Source organism: Astatotilapia calliptera, chromosome 6, assembly GCF_900246225.1.
Source record: "Astatotilapia calliptera chromosome 6, fAstCal1.2, whole genome shotgun sequence".
In the NCBI taxonomy this organism is placed as follows: Eukaryota; Metazoa; Chordata; class Actinopteri; order Cichliformes; family Cichlidae; genus Astatotilapia; species Astatotilapia calliptera.
This window is the reverse complement of record NC_039307.1, coordinates 28,170,554-28,181,663: the sequence shown is the minus strand read 5'-3', so window position 1 is coordinate 28,181,663 and position 11,110 is coordinate 28,170,554.

The window sequence follows — 11,110 nt, the reverse complement described above, 5'->3', positions numbered from 1 at the left end:
CATATTCCTGACAATGGGCACATCAATTTGTTCAGGGCGGGTCTGATATCATGCCTGTAAAGTCTGGTACTGATCAGACTGGATTTCATGGAGTTATACTAATTTGTTTCTTCATGGCGAGATATCAAAGTTCGCCATGCTGCTGAGGTCACACCCTTTCGTGAAAAGTCACAGTTTTCACTGTACCCCAAGACCAACTCCTTAAGGCTTTCCTGGAGAAATTTGAGGCTGCAAATGTCACCCATCACAATACTGTACCCCAAAGTGTAAAACATGACATTTCCTGTTCCCACTAGGTGGCGCTGTCGCTGATGTCAAATATGGCAGTTGAAATATGTTCAGGGGTGGAGCCTTATCATATGTGTGCTCTTTGGTCCAGATCGGAACATGTATGACAGAATGAGAGGCAATAAGATTTTCATGGCGAGTCATCGAAATTCGCCATGGCGCCACGGCCTCATAGTATTGTGAAAACTCAAAAGCTCCGCAATTTAACATGGCACAAGGGTGTAGTTGACACTGTCCAAATTTGAAGTTTATAGGACCAAATCCCAAGGAGGAGTTCGTTAAAGTACAAGGCATGGAAACGGTAAAATCAGAGCCAAAATGTCACCTTCAATCCAAAATGGCGGACTTCCTGTTGGGTTTAGGACATTGCCATAATAGACTTTTTTGTTCGACTCTGAACGTTATATAGGTGTACCGACTTTCAAACTTGTAGGCCATACCCATACCGGGGGCTCGCGTTTTTCATTTTTCTAGGTGGCGCTACTGAGCTAATTTTCCCTGGCCATGTCTGGGAACATTAAAATACGTAAATTTTCACCAGACCTGACGCGTGTGCAAAATTTCATGAGTTTTCGAGCATGTTTAGGCCCTCAAACGGCCAATTCATTTGCCGGAATAATAATAATAATAATAATAATTAAAGCTGCAAGCAGCGTTATGAGGGCCCTCGCACCCCCGGCACGTCGAGCCACTGCCCAACACCTCAAACCGGCACGTCCGATGTGATGTCACATTGATGGATTTCATGCTTTTAATCACCAGCTAACATTTCATCTTATTCAACCAGGATTATAGTCATGCCACTAGGTGGCGCTCTAACCATTATTGACAAATAGCATAACAAACATTTCCAAGCTCGAGTCTCATCACACCTGCGACCTTTGGGAGAGATTGGACATTGTGTTTTTTAGTGACAGCAGATTACTGCTTTTTGCGAGTGATTGAAACTCTACGTGCCGCCATGACCACCCCGTTTCCCTGAACGGAAAAAGCTTCGCAATTTAACATCACAAAGGTCTTTAGATTCTACACACTGAAGAATGCTTCAATATGATGAAATCCCTTGGAGGAGTTCGTCAAAGTATGAGGCCTGAAAAGGGGGGAAAATGTCATCAAAATTACACATTAATTTTAAAATGGCTGACTTCCTGTTGGATTTGGGATATTGCTCCAAGAGACTTTTTTGTACATCTTGATATCTTACACAAGCTTACCAAGTGTCAGACTCATAGATGAAACACAGAGCAGGGGCTGATGTTTTGAAATATTGTAGGGGGCGCTGTGGAGCCATTTTGCGCTATTCAATGAAAATGATCACATGACAACAAAGCCTTCATCCATTTGGAGGTGTGTGCCAAATTTCAAGCCTCTATAAACTTTCCAAGCCCCTCAAAAGCCACTTCATCTTTCATGTGAACCGCGTTGCCACCAGGGTGCGCCGTTCAGTTTAAAGTCACAATTTTTGCACTGAAGCATCACGAGGGACTGATGGTGATATTCACCGCTTTTGAGGTGGCCACGATGAACCTGTGAAAATCAGTACAACAAAATTAAAGCCATGACATTTCCTGTTGCCACTAGGTGGCGCTGTCCATATTTCCGACAATGGGCACATCAATCTGTTCAGGGCGGGTCTGACATCATGCCTGTAAAGTCTGGTACTGATCAGACTGGATTTCATTGAGTTATACTAATTTGTTTCTTCATGGCGTGACATCAAAGTTCGCCATGCTGCTGGGGTCACACCCTTTGCGAAAAGTCACAGTTTTCACTGTAACCCAAGACCAACTCCTTAAGGCTTTCCTGGAGAAATTTGAGGCTGCAGATGTCACCCATCACTATACTGTACCCCAAAGTGTAAAACATGACATTTCCTGTTCCCACTAGGTGGCGCTGTCCTTGATGTCAAATATGGCAGTTGAAATATGTTCAGGGGTGGAGCCTTATCATATGTGTGCTCTTTGGTCAAGGTCAGAAAATGTATGACAAAATGAGAGGCAATAAGATTTTCATGGCGAGTCATCGAAATTCGCCATGGCGCCACGGCCTCATAGTATTGTGAAAACTCAAAAGCTCCGCAATTTAACATGGCACAAGGGTGTAGTTGACACTGACCAAATTTGAAGGTTATGAAATCAAACCCCAAGGAGGAGTTCGTTAAAGTTCGAGGCATGGAAACGGTAAAATCAGAGCCAAAATGTCACCTTCAATCCAAAATGGCGGACTTCCTGTTGGGTTTAGGACATTGCCATAATAGACTTTTTTGTTCGACTCTGAACGTTATATAGGTGTACCGACTTTCAAACATGTAGGTCATACCCATACCGGGGGCTCGCGTTTTTCATTTTTCTAGGTGGCGCTACTGAGCTAATTTTCCCTGGCCATGTCTGAGAACATTAAAATACGTAAATTTTCACCAGACCTGACGCGTGTGCAAAATTTCATGAGTTTTCGAGCATGTTTAGGCCCTCAAACGGCCAATTCATTTGCCGGATAATAATAATAATAATAATAATAATAATAAACAGAGCAATTACAATAGGGCCTTCGCACTGTCAGTGCTCGGGCCCTAATTAAAGCTGCAAGCAGCGTTATGAGGGCCCTCGCACCCCCGGCACGTCGAGCCACTGCCAACACCTCAAACCGGCACGTCCGATGTGATGTCACATTGATGGATTTCATGCTTTTAATCACCAGCTAACATTTCATCTTATTCAACCAGGATTATAGTCATGCCACTAGGTGGCGCTCTAACCATTATTGACAAATAGCATAACAAACATTTCCAAGCTCGAGTCTCATCACACCTGCGACCTTTGGGAGAGATTGGACATTGTGTTTTTTAGTGACAGCAGATTACTGCTTTTTGCGAGTGATTGAAACTCTACGTGCCGCCATGACCACCCCGTTTCCCTGAACGGAAAAAGCTTCGCAATTTAACATCACAAAGGTCTTTAGATTCTACACACTGAAGAATGCTTCAATATGATGAAATCCCTTGGAGGAGTTCGTCAAAGTATGAGGCCTGAAAAGGGGGGAAAATGTCATCAAAATTACACATTAATTTTAAAATGGCTGACTTCCTGTTGGATTTGGGATATTGCTCCAAGAGACTTTTTTGTACATCTTGATATCTTACACAAGCTTACCAAGTGTCAGACTCATAGATGAAACACAGAGCAGGGGCTGATGTTTTGAAATATTGTAGGGGGCGCTGTGGAGCCATTTCGCGCTATTCAATGAAAATGGTTACATAACAACAATGCCTTCATCCATTTGGAGGTGTGTGCCAAATTTCAAGCCTCTATAAACTTTCCAAGCCCCTCAAAAGCCACTTCATCTTTCATGGTGGACCGCGTTGCCACCAGGGTGCGCCGTTCAGTTTAAAGTCACAATTTTTGCACTGAAGCATCACGAGGGACTGATGGTGATATTCACCGCTTTTGAGGTGGCCACGATGAACCTGTGAAAATCAGTACAACAAAGTTAAAGCCATGACATTTCCTGTTGCCACTAGGTGGCGCTGTCCGTATTTCCGACAATGGGCACATCAATCTGTTCAGGGCGGGTCTGACATCATGCCTGTAAAGTCTGGTACTGATCAGACTGGATTTCATTGAGTTATACTAATTTGTTTCATCATGGCGTGACATCAAAGTTCGCCATGCTGCTGGGGTCACACCCTTTTGCGAAAAGTCACAGTTTTCACTGTAACCCAAGACCAACTCCTTAAGGCTTTCCTGGAGAAATTTGAGGCTGCAGATGTCACCCATCACTATACTGTACCCCAAAGTGTAAAACATGACATTTCCTGTTCCCACTAGGTGGCGCTGTCCCTGGTGTCAAATATGGCAGTTGAAATATGTTCAGGGGTGGAGCCTTATCATATGTGTTCACTTTGGTCAAGGTCAGAAAATGTATGACAAAATGAGAGGCAATAAGATTTTCATGGCGAGTCATCGAAATTCGCCATGGCGCCACGGCCTCATAGTATTGTGAAAACTCAAAAGCTCCGCAATTTAACATGGCACAAGGGTGTAGTTGACACTGTCCAAATATGAAGCTTATACGACCAAATTCCAAGGAGGAGTTCGCAAAAGTTCGAGGCATGGAAATGGCAAAATTACAGCCAAAATGTCACCTTCTCTTCCAAATGGCGGACTTCCTGTTGGGTTTGCGTCAATGGGCCCACAGACTTTTTTGTTCGTCTTGGCATGATACACATGTGTGCCAAATTTCATACATGTAGCTCAAACGATGTGGTCGTAGGGCTGCATTTAACAAGGCATAGGTGGCGCTCTAGAGCCATTTCCCAGTGCTCATATGTAAAACCATTAAAATACAAAATTTTTCACCAGACCTGGCGTGTGTGCAAAATTTCATGAGTTTTTGAGCATGTTTAGGCCCTCAAAAAGGCCCTTGTTTCGCCTGAATAATAATAATAATAATAATAATAATAATAATAATAATAATAATAATAATAAGAAACGGAGCAGATACAATAGGGCCTTCGCACTCTCGGTGCTCGGGCCCTAATAATAATAAGAAACGGAGCAGATACAATAGGGCCTTCGCACTCTCAGTGCTCGGGCCCTAATAATAATAATAAGAAACGGAGCAGATACAATAGGGCCTTCGCACTCTCGGTGCTCGGGCCCTAATAATAAGAAACGGAGCAGATACAATAGGGCCTTCGCACTCTCGGTGCTCGGGCCCTAATAAGGATTGTGTTGTCCAGCGAGGAAAGATGCAGGGGGACGTGAAGGGAGAAAAAGCTGAAAAGGAATCAAGTGAAATCTGATTGATGGGAAAGCAAATAAGATATCAGACTGAGTAAAAGCAACAGATTGGCTGTCTAGAAGAAGGACAAACTGAAAATGGGGATCAGTGAGAAGCAATAATCAGACAGCTCAGAAAATATACCAAAACTATCAGCCAAGGATATCAGTGTCGCAACACAGAAGGCATTCTTCCATGTTAAAATAAACCCCAGTGCCCGCTAACTCACTGTTCGCGCAGAAATGTGAGGGGTAGGTAGCCACCAACTTTGAGGTGCACCGGTGCACAATGCTCAAGGCACCACGGCCACGCATTCTTCACTTCCTTTGAAGTACACCAGTACTTAATCTCGCTGCTAAATTGTTTGAAATGTGGGTCATGGCTCCAATTTTACTACAGTGGGGGTAAGACTTAAAAGCCATCCACAGCTCAGTATATCAGTCCCTTTTGTACCTTGACTCCAAAATAATCTCTCTATATTCATTTCTCATTAATCACAAGAGTTTCTGGACATGCTCATGATTAAGTTTCAATTATAGGAAGCTCAGGGTAAACAAAGGTGTTGGATTGGGGTCAAAACAATTTGCAGAAACTGCTGATGAGAAGTCCAAAGAAGGATTAGACGTAAATGGATGTTTGAGCAACTGAATGTTAACTATCTAGACTTTTACCTGTTCTTCTTCTTCTAATTCTATATCCGTGTGTTAGACTGCGCTTTTGAAAGCAGCGACTTTCTAAAAACTGTATTTGGTCATTATTATTATTATCATTTAAGCTTGCTGAGTTTTTATTATTCATCAAGGAATTAATCCTTTTGCACTCCACAGCTTCCCCCCCACAGCACATATTCTCTCACATGATCTGACAACGCTCCAAAGAACTTCATGCCAGGAATGTTTGGTTTTGTCAGGCTTCAAATCTCCCGACAAATAGTGAGTGGGGTTGAGATCAGGTGGCTGTGGAGGAAATTCTATAACCGCTTTGGCCTTCAAGTAGTTCATGCAAAGCTTTGAAGTGTGTTTGGAGTCGGTTTCCCTACCAACAGTGCAGTATGTCTCTGAAAAATGAAGTGCTATTTCACCACGGCCAGTGTGGAGCTAATTCAGTAAAGGTAACCAACACCAGTGAAGGTAAAACACCCCCCAGACCTGAATATTCCCCCCGCCATGTTTCACTGTAGTTTTGATACGCTGAGGTATCATTCTTAGTTATGTTCTTCCCCTCTTATTGGCCCTTCTTCTTCTGTTGCTGCCAGAATTCCTTATTCCTTCCCAATAACTAGACTGGGACCTTTTCCCCGGCTATCCACTGTGAAATGTATTTGTGGAGGTCAGTTCATGGTTTTCACAGACGTGTGAGGTGACTTTGAATGTAGATTCCATTTACAACCTTGCTCCAGGTCTGCTATAGTAGATCTGTTGCATTGCCCCTCTCATTTAACAAGGAAAAACACAAAACATCCACGGGGCTCCTGTGGATGCTCTTTTGGAAGTCTGACCAAGAAATTATAGCATCTCATCACAGATGCAGAGAGGTGTGCCAGGTGCTAAGAAAAAGCCCACAACTGTATTTTGTTGACACCCTATCTCAAGCACAGTGGTTAATATTTAAAAGTCAAACTTGCTTGGCAGCAACTACTTTAATTACAACTCTTTAACAAATGAATTACAAAAATGTGGATTAAGGCCAAATTTTCTCAATCATCTATGTGTTCTTGGTGACCGTGCAGTCGGCCTGCTTGGAGTGTAATCCCACTATGTGCTTAATATTTTCAGGCTGCATGCAGAGACGTGTGCATGGACTCAAAGAGAAAGCAAAATGACCCCTTACAGTTCCTTGCAGACATGTAAATATGAAAGCATGAATTGAACTTTAGCCCAACGTAAGCATTTGGCTTTGTTTTCCTTCTAGTAGTGCGACATTACTTCCACTCTGAGACCACGACTGGATTCTTGATGTATTATACAGCAAATTCTGTACTTGCTTATTTCTCTTATGGTGGAGAGGAACGTTTGTGTTCAAGAATTGCTTTATTCTACCATTTATTCTACTAATACTATTTATTCTACTTCTAACAATAAAGGGGAAGTTACTCAGCTTGTGAGGCACTGTTTCTCATGTAGCTCTGTTTATAGTCAAGCCCTTTGCTTTGTTATTTGAGAGACTGTCTTGAGATTATTCTTTGTGTATTCTTTGTGAGTATCCTGATGCTCAGTTAATACAAGAAGGGATCCAACTCTACTTTTGACCCTTTGTAAAACAATGCTATTGTGTTTATCTGCAGGTGTAATTGTTGGCTATTAAAATAAACTTAGTTCGCTTTACGTTTTGTTAGGTCACACACACACACACACACACACACACACACACACACACACACACACACACACACACACACACACACACACACACACACACACACACACACACAGAGAGAGAAATAGACCCACACACAACTGAAACTCTGTTTTATTAAGGCGCTGGAACACAAATACAGAGATTTGCTTCATGCCATCTCTGAATCTCAGAAATGTTCATTATCATTAAAACATGTATTTTCCATATTCATCGTAATGTTAAAGACATTCTAAGCTGGTTTTTCATATATAAAAAGATGATCACGGTTGTGTTGAAATTGTTACAACAAAAGCTCAGTTGTGCTATTATCAGTCAAGTCATCAATTTGGCTCAAGCTGAACACCAAAGAGGATAAACACTGATAAGTGACCTCTCTGCATGTTCTCTCTAATCCAGTGGAAAAGAAAAGTGTGGGTTTTTTTTTTGTTTGTTGTTGTTGTTTTTTTACACCTTATCAAGTTCTCCAAGACTGGTTTCGTCACAAGCTCCTCAGGTTTTTCCGCACACACACAAAAAAGAGGAACGAATGGCTTGAAGTGCAAGCAGATGGATGGCGTGGCTTCTAAAATTGCTCCACACCAAAGCAGCGTGCGATTACCATTTTCGGAGTGAAGGAGTGTGCAGAGAAGCAAAGCAGCAGAATTATTAGCAGAGCCTAAAATGCACAAGAGGACCGAGGCTAAAGCGCCACAAAGGTTAAAGCTGGACTTAATCCTTATCGGCTTTAGCTCCATATATGCTGAAGACTTTTAGTGACCATTCAACTATCAACTACCCCCCTCTCTTCAACACACTCTTGTCCAAAATGTAAACACATTCTCCAAAGATGGAAATTAAAAATTTTGCTTCAGGGTCCTTTTTAACCAGTGGCTTTGTTTCCTTGCTAAGCAATTTGTTTTCCTTTCATTAAAGCTCGAATTAGAATAACTGCTGTCACGCTTGACTTCTTGTCCTCCAGCTCCTTCACTGTCTGCTGAACTTGCTTATTTGTGGCCTGTGCTGGACATTGGAAAAAAATATTCGGCTCCATTTGAACATTGAGAAACTACCCCAGTATAATTTGATATTAATAAATTCATCTAAGTTCACTTTTGCATTTATTTGAACTGTCAGTTTGGAAAGGAAAACTTCACAGCACATCATGGAGAGGCTGGTGAGTGACGTGTGACGCAGCAACAAAAGACAGAAGAGAAATATTTAGTCTGGGAGTCAAATTCGGCCAGATGAGCTCTGTTTATTTTGATTGATTCAGATTTGTGTATAATTGTCACTCATGCTTAATTTGCTGGACTAAATCAGACCATCTGCTTGGCTTATAGAAGATGAGATCATGCGTCAGCTTATCCTATATTTTAAATCAAAACAGTTTAAGGGTACTCATATTTCAGTTACCTACATTAACTACAGTTGAATAGGCCTGAGATGATAATGAGTAGAGGTATCTGGCTCCTCATCTGCAGGTGAAATAATATTCCACCTAAATAAATACATATGCCGTTTTACCTCGTGTCCATCTCGATTTCTCATCCTAGTTCTCTTGCTCCAACCACCTAACCATAAAAGGCGATACTTTCCAGCGCTTCACAAATCAGTCAGGCAATCGCTTCTATTGCACATTAACAGCTACAATGACAAGGTCATGGTGTGATTATCAAGCATTTATCTCTGCTAACCGTCAGTTGTTAGTCCTTTGGTAAATAACTGCGTAATGGAGATTACGGCTGAATTGACTCTCTGAAGAAAGCACTCTTAAAAAAAGAAAAGGAAAAGAAAGAAAGAAATTGCTTTCATTGTTCACCTTTCTGAATAAATAAAGGCTCTAATAAAAAATATTCATTACCTTGATTCAGCTGAACATAATTGCATTCACCTGGCAGAAAACTGCTACAGCGGTTATTATACAAAATAGATATAATTAGGTAAAAAGAGACCCCTGTTATCTAATCAGAAATGGGACTTTTTTGTTGGAGCTTGTCACAGATATAACGGCTCACACAAGATATTAATAAAGTCACAATTAAAGGAAGGCATGTCCAAATAATTTTTTCACATAGTTTTTAAAAAAAAAGCTGAATTAACTGGTTATTTGACAATGCTGCAGTGTGACTTTTTAAGACGCCACAGTTAAAGAAAAAAAAAAACCTGCCAGTGTTTAATGTAGCCACCAGTGAACGCCCGCAACCTAAATGAGGAGGATGCCAAGGCTTTGTCTCTATGACCTTTTCCCTTGTTCTGGAGTTGTCCTCACTTTGATGTGGCCATTTGTAAAGACATAACAGTGATGAATTAACTCAGTCCTGTATAGGATGCCACTGACCGGGTATAAAGTGCCTTGCACAAGGCCTAAAGTTGTTGCTTGTGTCATATATAGAGAATCAAGACTCTCATTTTACTGAATATATTATATTTTATATATACATGTTATTCAGTTTTTTATGCCTAATAACTCATCATCAGAAAGCGATGGTACTATTTCTGAAAATATCAGTACTGCGCAAATGCACTAAAATTTCTTTAAGAGTTTTGGTTAAAAAAAACAAAAGCAAGTACATGATGTACCTGCTGCCTGGAGGATTATTGTAAAGATTTCAAGTAATAAAAATGTTTAATATGTTTTTGCTTTGGGATTTTTGAGTGTTTACTGGTTGCAAAATGTTCACTTTTATTCCTTTGAAGTATTTTAAGTTTTCAAAAAGTCATTATCATTGTGTGGACCTTATGAGGTATCTTTGACATTAATCAAATTTAGTTCTGACTACATGGACAGTGATGAATGTATATGAAGCCATATTAGTCTCATTCATCACCATTAATGCTTTGCAGTCTTGATTCCCCCCCCCCCCCCCTATAGCTATTATTATCTTCCTTTGCACAGCTCACACTGCAGAGGGTATATTGGGTGAGGGTATATTTTCAAATTTCAGCTTACCCTTCCATATGAAACATATTTGTATCAGATTTTTCATAGTGATTTGTAATCTCTTTACACTGATAGCTAGAAGCTGCAGTCAGGAGTCATGCGGCATTTAAGCAAAAAAACATCTGTTTGTGGTGATGGGTGACTCCACACGGTTTTCAGTTTTATGATCCTTGCAGTTTTGAATGACTACATCGCATGAGCTCATGGACATGGATCTGACTGATGTCTCCCAGTTATAAATATGTGCAGAACAAAAGATTATGTGAAAATGGGCTTTCAAACATAATAACTGAGATTATCCTGCTGACTCCTTTGACGTCACAACTTCTAACCTTTCAGGAAGTTGCACAATCCAATGTGACACCAATCAAACCATCAGTGGAGACAGGCACGCACACTAAGATTATCTTGCCTTGCTGATAAATAGCTTTGACTCTCAGCCTCCACTATTGTAAAAATGCACAGCCCAGGATGCTTTACACCTCCTGTATATAATAAAAGTTTGTGCTGTGGTACCTTAATCTTAGTGATTTAAATGGTAAAAAAAAGCAGTGGAATAAATTCTGTTAAATGCTTACTTCCTGAAAATTGTAGTTAGTTTCTCATATACAGTCATCAGCCACTTCATTAGGTACACCTGTTCAACTGCTCAATAATGGAAATATCTAATCACTTGGCAGGAGCTCAGATTTTAGGTAATATACTGAAGTTCAAAGTAAGCATCAGAATGGGGAAGAAAAAGAAAGAAACTCCTGTCAACCAAGA